Source organism: Mobula hypostoma, chromosome 7 (genome assembly GCF_963921235.1).
Source record: "Mobula hypostoma chromosome 7, sMobHyp1.1, whole genome shotgun sequence".
NCBI classification, from domain to species: domain Eukaryota; kingdom Metazoa; phylum Chordata; class Chondrichthyes; order Myliobatiformes; family Myliobatidae; genus Mobula; species Mobula hypostoma.
In genome coordinates, this window is record NC_086103.1 from 164,686,366 (window position 1) to 164,699,562 (window position 13,197).

General features: G+C 42.0%; 1 protein-coding gene across 5 annotated transcripts in view; it reads right to left on the reverse strand.

Moving 5' to 3' along the window:
- atp10a (ATPase phospholipid transporting 10A) overlaps window positions 1–13,197 on the reverse strand; it is a 393,032-nt gene that overhangs the window by 125,297 nt on the left and 254,538 nt on the right. The gene's annotated exons all lie outside the window — the stretch shown is intronic.

A 13,197-nucleotide genomic window follows, 5' to 3' on the forward strand; every position in this document is an offset into this window, starting at 1 on the left:
TAACTAATTCTAGAATGACTGGTCTTAAACAATCTGAAATAACAATGATAGCTTTGCAGTTTTATGTCTTTTAACTGAATGGTAGGCCAGCAATTCAAAATTCATTCTACAATAAACAGCTCAACAATATGCCTTTCAATCCTTGTGGGCAATTGTTCTTACCACAATCTAATATCCTGGGTTTGGTAAATAAACTGGGATGACTTCCTGATCGGGAAATGCTTTCATAATAAGCTTACCACTTGCATACCATCACACAATGACAATGGACTTTGTATTTGACCATACTAAAAACAAAATTAACCACACCCTAGACCACTATAACCACAAACTGAAACAGAGTTTCATTAAGCAAAATCTGGATCATTACCTGAATTGCCAAGAGACAGAGCATAGAATAGAACATTACAACATAGTACAGACCCTTTTGGGCGTTGGGGGTGGAGATGCGTCCCTACCAAAGGAGGTGTAAGGCACCCCTTCCCTCTGCTAGCCTGCAGGTCACCCTTGGGCAAGGTGTAACACCTGTTTAGCACCCCCATTCCCCCCCCCACCCCCAAAATCAGGGTCCCGTGAAGCCAAGGAAGCAAGTGGCAGATTGTTTGAGCAGTGGCTGCATCTCACAAGTCCTGGTTACGCTACCGCTGATATCAGGCAGACGATCTCTGAAGAGTATTGATAATGGCTCGGGTCACCTGCCTTGTAAAGACACTGCCCAGAAGAAAGCAAGGGCAAACCTCTTCTGTAGAAAGTTTGCCAAGAACAATCATGGTCATGACGACGTTGGGCTGACCTCTTCATCTACTCCAAGAACAATCTAACCCTTCCCTCCTACAAAGCTGTCCATTACTCTATCATTCATGTGCCTGCCGAAGAGTTTCTTAGAAGAGTAGGCTACAGACTAAGTGCTTGTAAATGGAATTAGTTTTGGAAGATGCTTGATGATCAACAAGTTCATGATGAGACAAAAGGTTGGGTTCTCTATTGTCTAACTCCATGATTTTCCATTCTCTCAGATCTGTGCAGTTTAATTTCTAATACCAGGGAGCTGGAGTGGCTTCTGTGCGTTCATTACTTTTGTGACATGAAGCAGATGAGAAATCTACAGTGTTGAGCCCCATAAAGAATGGCCAACTTAGGTTATGCAAGGTAAATCAGCTCCTTTAGTATAAATCTCACCATACAATGACAGAGCAGAAGGTAGCTATGAAAAGATGACATGGAACATCTTTAAACTGTTTTTCTAAATTAGCATGAAGTGAATAAGCACATCTCTTGGCTTGAGAAGAACAGGAACTCATCTCCTGTAATTTTAAAGAAAAGGAAGGTTTCTAATTTTTGACAAAGCTATGCACATCCAGAAGCCTTATCATGATTTCATTTTTTAAATATTCATTCAGAAGTACAGCACAGTTACAGGCCCTTCTGGCCCAAAGAGACCCACCGACCAATTAACCTTTAAACTGTATTTCTTTTGGAATGTAGGAGGAAACCAGAGCACCCGGAGGAACATACAATCTCCTTAAAGACAGAGGCGGGAATCGAACCTACATCGCTGGCACTGTAATGGCTTTATGCTAACCACTATGCTACTGTGTTGACCCTTTAGGCATATTGTTTTGATCTAATACTCACAATCTGCAAATGGGGAAGAGTAGAAACGATTCACAACTTCCCACAATCCCCTGATATTACTGGCCCAAAGTTATTTGCAATGGTGATAAACGTTCAAACTTCCAGCTGACTACAATGCAATAAATGTTTTCAACTTCAATTTAGTCACATCATGAATATATTTATTAATTTAGAGATACAACATGGAATACACTCTTTTGACCCTTCAAGCTGCACCACCCAGCAACCCCAACAACCCTGATTTAACCTAATCATGGGACAAATTACAATTCCCAATTAACCAATGGAGGCAGGCCAACCCCTATTGACACCAACGGATCTGGGGTTGAGAGGGTGAACAGCTTTGAGCTCCTCGGCATACACATCACCGAGGATCTCACGTGGTCTGTACATACCGGCTATGAGGTGAAAAAAGCACAACAGCACCTCTTTCACCTCAGATGGTTGAAGAAGTTTGATATGGGGTCCCCAGATCCTAAGGACTTTCTACAGGGGCAAAATTGAGAGCATCCTGACTGGCTGCATCACTGCCTGATATGGGAACTGTACTTCCCTCAATCGCAGGACCCTGCAGAGAGTGGTGCGGACAGATGCGAACTTCCCACTATTCAGGACATTTACAGAGACAGGTGTGTAAAACGGGTCCGAAGGATCATTGGGTACCCGAGTTACCCTAACCACAAACTGTTTCGGCTACTACCATCTGGGAAATAGTACCACAGCATAAAAGCCAGGACCAACATGCTCCAGGATAGCTTCTTCCACCAGGCCATCATTCTGATTAATTCATGCTGATACAATCGTATTTCTATGCTATATTGGCTGTCCTGTTGTACAGACTATTTATTACAAATTACTACAAATTGTACAATGCACATTTAGATGGCGACATAACATAGAGACTTTTATGAATGTAAAGATGTAAGTAATAAAGTCAATTCAATTCAATTCAATACCCAGTACATCTTTGGACTGTGGTAGGAGACTGGAGAACCTGCAGAAATCCCACACGTTCTAAGGGGAGGACACACAGAGGACGCTGGCATTGAACTCCCAACTCCAATGCCCTGAGCTATAATAGCATTGCGATAACCACTATGCTGCCATGGCGCACATCTCCGAGAAATGAACTTCCACATTCTTTTGCAGTGACCTTTTTCTAATCTAAGAATGACGAAAGGGTACAAAATGTACAGATGTGCGGGGCGGGGGGTGGTGGAGTGCATTAAAAGCAAGATCACAAAACTTAAAGGCTTTTTATCTGAGTGCATGTGGTATTTGTAAAAGAATAAATGAACTGAGGTCAGCAGCTGATCGTGATCTTATGGCCATATAATAGATGTGTGATTGCAATGTGGAAGATTAGGCAGAAAGGAAATGGAGGCAAAGCAGCTCTGATTGGCAAATGAAGTTGTGAAAAATGATTTTGAAGATGCAGAATCAGTTTGTGTGATGATAAATAGTGAGGGAAATATTCTGATGGTGGGAATAGTCTTTATAACAGTAGCTACTCTGAGGGACGGAGTACAAATCAAGAGGTAATGGACAACTGTAAAAATGTTGCAGAAATAATTGTAGATGACATTCATTTTCATATATTAGATAAAACAAAAATAGCCTCTTCCCTACTTGCTATCAGATTCTTGAAATGACTTGAAATTCTGCCTTGCACTGTATTTCTCTCAACTTGCACCAATGTCGTTATTTTTGTTTACTTTTGTTTTATTTCTGCAGGATGTTTCCTATAGCGGGGGAGTCTAGTACCAGAGGACACAACCTCAGAATAGAAGGACGTCCGTTTAGAACAGAGATGAGGAGGAATTTCTTTAGCCAGAGGGGGGTGAATCTGTGGAACTGATTGCCACAGATGGCTGTGGAGGCCAGGGCATTGGGTATTGACTGAAACAGATTAGGAGAATGGGCAAAGAAATGGCAGACAGAATACAGTATCAGGAAGTGTATGGTCACGCACTTTGGTAGAAGAAATAAAAGGTTTGACTATTTTCTAAATGGAGAGAAAATACAAAAAACTGAGGTGCAAAGGAACTTGGGAGTCCTTCCGTGCAAGATTCCCTAAAGGTTAATTTGCAGGTTAAGTTTATCGTGAGGAAGACAAATGTGATATTAGCATTCATTTCAAGAGAACTAGAATATAAAAGCACAGATGTAATGTGGAGGCTTTATAAAGCACTAGCGAGGCCGCACTTGGGAGTATTTTGAGCAGTTTTGGGCCCCTTATCTTAGAAAGGATGTGCTGAAAATGGAGAGGAGGCTCACAAAAATGATTCCAGGAATGAACAACTTATCATATGAAGAGCAATTGATGGCTCTGGGCCTGTATTCAGAAGAATGAGGAATGACCTCACTGAAACCTATCGAGTGATGAAAGGCCTTGACAGAGTGGACGTGGAGATGATGTTGCCTGTGGTGGGAGAGTCTAAGACCACAGGACACAGCCTTAGAATAGAGGGGCATCCTTTTAGAATGCAGATGAGGAGGAACTTCTTCAGCCAGAGAGTGGCGAATCTGTAGATTTCTTTGCCACGGGTGGCTGTGGAGGCCAAGCCTTTATGTATATTTAAGACAGAAGTTGATTGGTCAGAGCATGAAAGGATACAGGGGGAAGGGAGAAGATTGGGACCGAGATGAAAACTGCATCCGCCATGATGAGATGGCGGAGAAGACTCGATGGGCCAAATGGCCTATTTCGGCTCCTATATCTTATATTTAAAGTGCAGGTTGATACATTCTTGATTAGTAAGGGTCTCAAAGGTTATGGGGAGAATGGAGTTGAAAGGGATAAATAATCAGCCATGATGGAACGGCGGAGCAGACCTGAGTGGACTAACTCTGCTCCTTTGATTTATGGTCTTGTTCAACACCTCGTTTTGAAGCTTCAACTTCCTCAATGAAAACTGAACCTCTCTGCTCATCGGGCAACAAGATATGCAGGTTATGCTTCATCCACTCCTGTCTTATGGTCTTTATTATGCCGTGTACGTTATGCAAGTTTAAGTTTCTGTAATTATATTTGTCATGTTTGTAATGCACTCTGCTATTTTTCATGGTACCTATACTCCGAGCATGTACACTCATCGACACTCAACTCGAGCTTGACCAAGAATCATATTCACAAAAGAAGAGTTCATGGAGCCTCTCTGGGATCCATCCTGGGACCAGTCAGAAAACGGATCACTTTGGATCTGGTCATGGATAACGAGGCAGGTAGAAAAATCACCAGGGAGAGAGTGATCATGTAACACAACAGAATTTCACATAAAGTTTGTGACTGCGGTACATAAATAAAGACAATTACTTTGTAGAAAGGCAGAGTGGTTCAGTGTATGAAGTGGTCAGAATTACTAGCACACATTGATATATGTTAAAGAGCTGAGCTATAAACACAAAGTAAGGTGGATATCTTCCCATTTGTGCTACGTGGAAGACGGATGTAGTGACTCACAACTCACTTAATGACTGGCAAGAGGCATCTAAACTCACAACACTATTTTATCACACTACAGAATGCATTTAACAAGCTATAAACGTGCTATAAACTCCTTGGATAAGGTAAATTAAAGAATCTACAGTTTGATAGGGTGAACATCCATTAATCATTAGTTCGTGCTTCTCATGAACAATCCATGCCTGATATGCACAAAGTGGTGCTTGAGGAGGGTTTTTAGAAAAAGGCACATGACCTTTTAATTTAATTGCATCATTCAGTAATGGCCACACACTGATCTGAGTTTCACAGTTGCTGCCTAAATAATATCCAAATCTTTCCAGCATTACAATTCAGTCACTGTCAAAAAATTTAGTATTATAAATCGCCCAAGTCTCTACTATAAAAAAATCCATTTCAAAATCTTCCAGAGGAGAGGATGATGAAGAAAATGAATTTGCTTAAGCAACACACACAAAATGTTGGAGGAACTCAGCAGGTCAGGCAGCATCTATGGAAACGAGTACAGTCGATGCTTTGGGCCCAGACCCTTCGGTAGCTCCTGTTTTTGATGACTGTCCCAATTCTCCATGTAGGGGTCAGCTGAGTGACTCTATTAAAAGAAAAAGGAACAGTTGGCATTTGAGAGACTTCTAAAAGTGTGACATCTAGACTCCTGAGGTCATATTGTTTATTATTTACTTCACGGATGGTGGGTTCTCGCTCTTTGGAACTCAACAAGCAGCCTGTGGTTCGAGGTGTCCAGGAGCGGATCGGAAGATGTGCGCCTTCGGGGTGCGGCTCTGAGGACGATCTGATTCCTCGCCGGTGTCATCAACTGAAGCGTCGCGGGAGATCGAAACATTCAGACAGCGGGCGCAGCTGTCGGAGGCCTCTGCACTCGAGTGATCTCTATTGATGGTGAGAGAGGGTTTGCTGATTCTCAAGTCCGGGGAACTTGAAATAAGCGACGCTGCAGATTGTTAACATGAAAACAGCGAGCTGTTGGTCTCCCCTCTCGCTGTGCGGGAACGATATGTCCCTCTCCCTCATTAGTGAGAGAGAGGGCCTGTTGAGATGGCAGGGTGTTGGGAAGAACAGTAGGTTTTGATGGACGACAGATCCTGGTATCTGGGGGCTTGTTATTACTCACATAGTGGGTGGTGTGGAGGACTGATGCTCTTTGCATGAACAAGTTGGAGGAGGGGACTTTTTCTGTCACTCATTCTGTTTTTTTCTCTCTGCTTTCCGGATGTCTGTGAAGAGTCAGGATTTCAGGTTGTATACTATATACATTCTTTGACATTAAATTGAACCACTACTGAGTTCCGGCTTGGAACAGGCCCGCCACCCAGCAATCCTCTAATTTAATCCAAGCCTATTCACGGGACAATTTACAACGATCAATAAACTTAACACGTGGTACTCTGTGGACTGCCAGGGTGAAAGCTCGACGTACCAAATTCAGGAAACCCTGGCTGATGAGAGATATTGAGTCTTAGGTAAGGAAAAGGATGGGAGCACACATCACTTTAGGCGGCTGGGTACGAATTAATCCCTCAATGAATATAAAATGTTTAAAACCAGGGTTAAGAAGGAGAATCAGCAGGGCAAAAAAAAAAGAGATAGATAGAGAGAGGTTAGCCATACTGGATCCTTATTAGACCATATGACATAGGAGCAGAATTAGGCCATCTGGCCCATTGAGTCTGCTCCACCATTCAATCATGGCTGATTCTTTTTTAAAATCTTCTCCTCAACCCCAATTTCCGGCCTTCTCGCCGTAACCTGAGGCCATGTCCAATCAAGAACCTAGCAATCTCTGCCTTAAATACACCCAATGACCTGGCCTCCGCAACTACATGCTGCAACAAATTCCACAAATTCACCATCCTTTGGCTAAAGAAATTTCTCCACATCTCTGTTTTGAAAGGGTGCCCTTCTATCCTGAGGATGTGCCCTCTTGTCCTAGACTCCCCCACCATGGGAAACATCCTTTCCACATCTACTCTATGTAGGCCTTTCAACATTCGAAAGGTTTCACTGAGATCCTCCCTCATCCTTCTGAATTCCAGCGAGTACAGACCCAAAGCCATCAAACGTTCCTCGTAAGATAACCCTTTCATTCCTGGAATCATCCTTGTGAACCTCCTCTGGACCGTCTCCAATGCCTGCACATCTTTTCTAAGGGCCCCAAAACTGTTCACAATATTCAAGGGAGGCCTCATCAGAGCCCTATAAAGCCTCAGCATCACATCCTTGCTCTTGTCTTCTAGATCTCTTGAAATGAATACTAACATGGCATTAGCCTTCCTCACCACTGACTCAACCTGCAAGTTAACCTTTAGGGTATTCTGCACAAGGACTGCCAAGTTCCTTTGCATCTTAAATTTTTGGATATTCTCCCCGTTTAGAAAATAGTCCGCACATTTATTTCTACTACCAAAGTGCATGACCATGCATTTTCCAACATTGCATTTCATTTGCCACTCTCTTGCCCATTCTCCTAATCTGTCTAAGTCCTTCTGCATCCTACCTATTTCCTCAACACTACCTGCCCCTCCACCAATCTTCGTATCTTCTGCAAACTTGGCAACAAAGTCATCTATTTCATCATCTAAATCATTGATATACAGCATAAAATGAAGTGGTCCAACACCGACCCCTGCGGAACACCATTAGCCACTGGCAGTCAACTAGAAAAGGATCCTTTTATGCATCACACACCAAAGTTGCTGGTGAACGCAGCAGGCCAGGCAGCATCTCTAGGAAGAGATACAGTCGACGTTTCAGGCCGAGACCCTTCGTCAGGACTAACTGAAGGAAGAGTTAGTAAGAGATTTGAAAGTGGGAGGGGGAGGGGGAGAAGTAAGGATCCTTTTATTCCCACTTGCTGCTTCCTGCCAGTCAGCCAATTCTCTAACCATGTTAGCAACTTTCCTGCAATACCATGGGCTCTTAACCTGGCAAGCAGCCTTGTGTGTGGCACCTTGTCAAAGGCCTTCTGAAAGTCCAAATATACCAACATCCACTGCATCCCCTTTATCTATCCCTGGAGCACAGGAAAATGAGAGGTGACCTAACAGAAGTTTATAAAATCATAAGGAGTATGGATAAGGTATATAGTCATAGTCTTTGCCCCAGGAGTGGTGAGTCAGGACACACATACAAGAGGGGAAGGATTTAAAAGAGACCTAAGAGGGTACCTCTTTACATCGAGGATCATGAGTACCTGGAATGAGTGTCAGCGGAAATGGTCAATGGTCGAGACAGGTACCGTGCAACATTTAAGAGGTATATGGATAGGTAGATGGAGAGGAGGGGGTTGGAGGGTTACAGTTTGAACATTGATAACAGGGATGAGCAGGGAGGATGCTGTGGTCAACGTTGGCCATTTGGGCCAGAAAACCTGTTTCTGTCCATGTTGAAAAAGGGGCAAAGAAGGCTGTGATGTCCCTTTGGAAGAACAGCCAGACAAAGCAGAAAGCACAGTCAGTTAAATGTGGCACAAACACTTGCCAAAGGAAGGGTCACCCACGGTACACAGAAAGGAAGGGAATGCAAATACACAACACAAACTACCTTGTTCAATGTCTCATGGAACTTCGATTAGTCTAGATATCTGAAGCCATTAGGATCTCACAGCATACTGCAGTCTCTCTGTGCCACAGGCTGAGATCTCTAATGGCGAATAAATGATAGTGTGATGGAGTGATGAAGTAGCAGCAATAAATATCATTTGTTGTAAAACGACATCATGACCAAAACTGCTAAATATCAATGTTGGAATATTGTTCTTTTAAATGAGAAACATATCATCAGAATAAAAATTTTAAAAAGCATTTTGATGAGGAATATTAATCTCTAATATGAAAATGAGTGACCTATGTGATTGCAAAGTCCAGTGTAATCCACCTGTCAAAAGGTTCATCGTGAATTTACTGCAGCATAAAGTTTGAGTTTGCAGATCTTACAACACTAACTGATATCATCAGACAGCAAAAATCATACCTTTGTTCCAGAAACAATCATGATTGCACAATCTTGGAGTTTTTAACTCTTGAAATTCACCTGCTGTCCAACCATTTTTCTGCACCTGATTTGGGTGAAAATCCGAGATGGGCCATATAAGTGGCCTTCAGAACATAAAACACGCAGGACCTCACAAAATCTTCTGTGCACCTCCAACCAATAGGAATCAAAGGCCTAAATATCAGCCACTACAGGAAGAAAACAGGTCCATAACCACAGAAAATATTCAACTACTGGCACAACTTTTAGCAGAGGGGGTCAAATGATAAACCCTTTTGGACAAAAAGAATAGATTGAAAACTTTTTGAAATATAATATTCAGGGAGAACTGGGTCCTTCTATGCTCAGAATGTTAAAATTCTCGAATGGTTACTGAATGGTGAAATTAATTGGAAACAGAAAAGACCACTCTCCAGAGAACATGGAGAAGATGTTTCCAATAGTGGGAGAGTCTAGGAGCAGAGGGCACAGAGTAAACAATGTCTCTTTAAAACAAAGATCAGGAGTTATTTCTTTTGCTAGTGGGTGGTAAATCTGTGGAATTCATTGCCACAGACCAGCTGTGAAGGTCAAATCATTGGGTATGTTTTAAAGTGGAGTTTGATAAGTTCTTAGAGTGGTTGCTCCCAGAAACTCCAGCCATTGCTGCTTTGCCATCATCCCTGCTAGTGTCCCTTTCCAATCAACCTAGGTGAGTTTCTCTCTAATGCCTCTGTAATTCCTTTTTTTCCTACTGTAATACTAATACATCTAATTTTAGCTTCTCGCTCTCAAGCTGCAGGGGGAATTCTATCATATTATAATTACTATCTCCGAAGGCTTCCTTTAACTTAAGCTCCCTAATCAAATCAGATGCAATACATAACACACAATCCAGAATTGCCTTTAGTAGGCCCAACCTTAAGATGTTCTATAATTCTACAAATTCCTTCTCCTGGAATCCAGCATCAACCTGATTTTCCCAAAGCTCCCATGACCATCATAACATCCTAACCATACTTCTAGGAAACATATTTCCCTTCATTTTCTCTTAAAATGTATTCCTCAATTGATAATAAGTATACTTTGAACTTTTGAATGTTTGTTGGCTTCAGCCACTCCCTCAAGAAGCTACTTCAAATTATTCAGTACATTGCCTGAAGTTACATTCTCTGAGAACATAATTTAGGGTGTGTCAATAATACTCTGCCTGTGTTTTTTCATTCAAACTTTGTAACAGCAAACGAACGAACAGAGTGAGACAAGACCAAATACAGCTGCTCTGTCCTGTGGTAAATATAGGAGCAGAGGTAGGCCATGTCTCCTTCCGGACTGCTTCATCATTCAGACTTTATACAAGCAAAAGAAAGACTAACAGCAGCAATTCTGTTATAAACACTTAAGAGCCACTGATAAAATGTCAGAACATAGTAAGCAGTCTGCGCACATTGTAAGTCATGGAGTCATTCAGCATGGAAGCAGGCCCTTTGGCTCAGCATAGACAAAATGGTGGCCTATCATGGGCACCAGCTTCCACAGCATCCAGAACATCTTCAAGGAGCGAAGCCTCAAAAAGGCGGCATACATCATTACGGACCCCCATCAGCCAGGGCATGCCCTCTACTCCTTGCTACCATTGGGAAGGAGGTACAGAAGTCTGAAGGCACACACTCTATGATTCAGGAAGCGTGTTTTCCATACCTGCCATCTGATTTCTCAATGGACATTGAACCTATGAACTCTACTTCACTCATTTTTTTTGCACTACTAATTTAACTATTTTATTATATATATTTATTGTAATCCCCAGATTTATTATTATTATGTATTGCAATTTCGATGTACAGTACTGCTGTAGCAAAAGCACCAATTTCACGACACCTGTTGGTGATATTAAACCTGATTCTGATTCTGGAACTCTGCAGATCAGGTAGCATCTATGGAGGAATTTAACAGTCAACTTTTCAGGCTGAGACCCTTCATCAGCACTTCAATGGCCCAAATCACTTCATGGATAATGATACTGCTCTCCTTTGAAATACATCCACACAAAACTGTTTCGTTTGTGGAGGTATCCAATCTAGTATGGAGGTTCTGCATGTTGGAAGCTGCTTCAATATAAAAATCATTATCACTGATATTTTTCTTCCCATACAATGAGTATTTCAGCATTTTGGGCATCGAGGGAGAGAGGAAGAGGAGAGCCATCCGCAGTACCACCGATGCCGCAGAGAGGACCTCAAGATGGCTGTGGCTCAAAAGAGGGGAGCCATGGAGTCATAAGTAGCTAGCCATCTGGACACAAGCTGGGGTCTGATCAGCCCCGGCTGGGTCACCTGGAGGAGGTTGTATGATGTTGAAAGACCTGAAACACCCGATGATTCCAGGAACATCACTGAAGATGTGTCCAGAAGCATCAATAGATGTATGTACACAGCACGCAATAAAAATCCAGGATTATATTCTCTTCTCTTTTAATGTCTTGTTACCGAAAAGGGCAGAAGATAGAGGTCACTCTCACAACACATCGACAAAGTTTATTTACTAAGCAGTTTTCCCCATTAAATGGCTGGCTTACAATTTACTATTTTAATTCAAGTTTCCAGGATTAAGTTATTCCCTGGCACTGTCATTTAAGAACACATACTTAGCAATTCAATATAATGGATACTAAAGCACATGTGGCAATATTATTAGCACATTGAATATTCTGGGACATAAACAGGATGGGAAAGGAAACATGTTGATGCATTTATGAAAATTACACAGCACAATTTCAAATGAAAAATAAATATAGAAAGCTTTAATGTAGGTAAGCAGAACCCATTAGAACCTCAGCAATCAAGCATTGTGCACGTCGCACACCCTGTACTCTGAAGTAACCAGGCTTCTGCAGACTAATGGAGTGAAAGCAGCATCTGTTCTTAGAAAAACATGAAACACACGTCAGATTAATTTGAGTTAAATACAGTGATATTGGCCTTTTGACAGCCCAAGGTTGCCTGCCCTGATGATCCTGCTGACTGAGTGAGCTCCCTTACATAACAGACACATGACAACCTCTCCATCTTGAGTGATTAAGCATAACGGATTAGGAGCTGAAAATCAACAAAAAATATATATATAGGCGTCCTAAATAAAAAAAAACGCTGGCAAAACTCAGCAGGTCAGACAGCACTCGTGAAAAGAAAAAATGAAGGATTAATATTTCAGATCAAGGAACTGGACTCAAGAGACTGAGCAATTGGGACGTTTTTCACTGGAGTGTAGCAGAATGATGGGTGATCTGTCAGGGGTGTATAAAATCATGAGGGACACAGATCACATTAATGCAGTCTTTTTTCCATGGGTTAGGGAAACCTAGAGCTCGAGGGCATAGTTTTAATGTGAGAAGGGAGAGATTTAATAGGAACTTAAGGGTCTTCCAGAGAATGGTCATTTTATATACCAGGGGAAGTGGTTGAGAAGAGTACATTAACAAAACACATGTAATATAGATATATAATGTAAATAATACACTTTAATATACTTGTCAAAGTGCCTTTTAAATGTTGCCAAAAACGGGCAAATGGGACTAGTTAAATGGGAATCTTCATCAGCATGGATCAGCTTGGCTAAAGGGCTGGAGGGCTCTATAATCTCTTTTTCTTCACACAGATGTTGCCTGGCCTGCTCAGTATTTCAGGTATTTTATGCTTTTATACAGGATTAAGAACTGTGAAAAAGGTAGTTTCAAAAATACAGTTTTTCCCCATAGTTAGATCTCTAGACGAAACTGAAATGGCTTCAAGGGGGTCACACCTTCAAATTTCCACCCCCCCCCCCCAACTGGGATCAGGGTATAACAGCGTCACTAAAATAAAAGTGTGGTTGGAAACTGTGAGGCTTAACTGGATAAGACCAGCAAAGACATGGGGATAGTGAAATGTAATTTGCCTGTGGCTAATTGGTTGGGGTGGGGAGGGCCTCTGTGTATAAAGTTCATGTAAATTAAACTTATGAGTGCCACAGATCGCAGGGGTGAGGGGGATGTCAAGTGCCCACGTTTAAGATGAGAGAGAGAAAGTTTAAAGGAGATGTGCACAGCAATTTTTTTCTAAACTGGG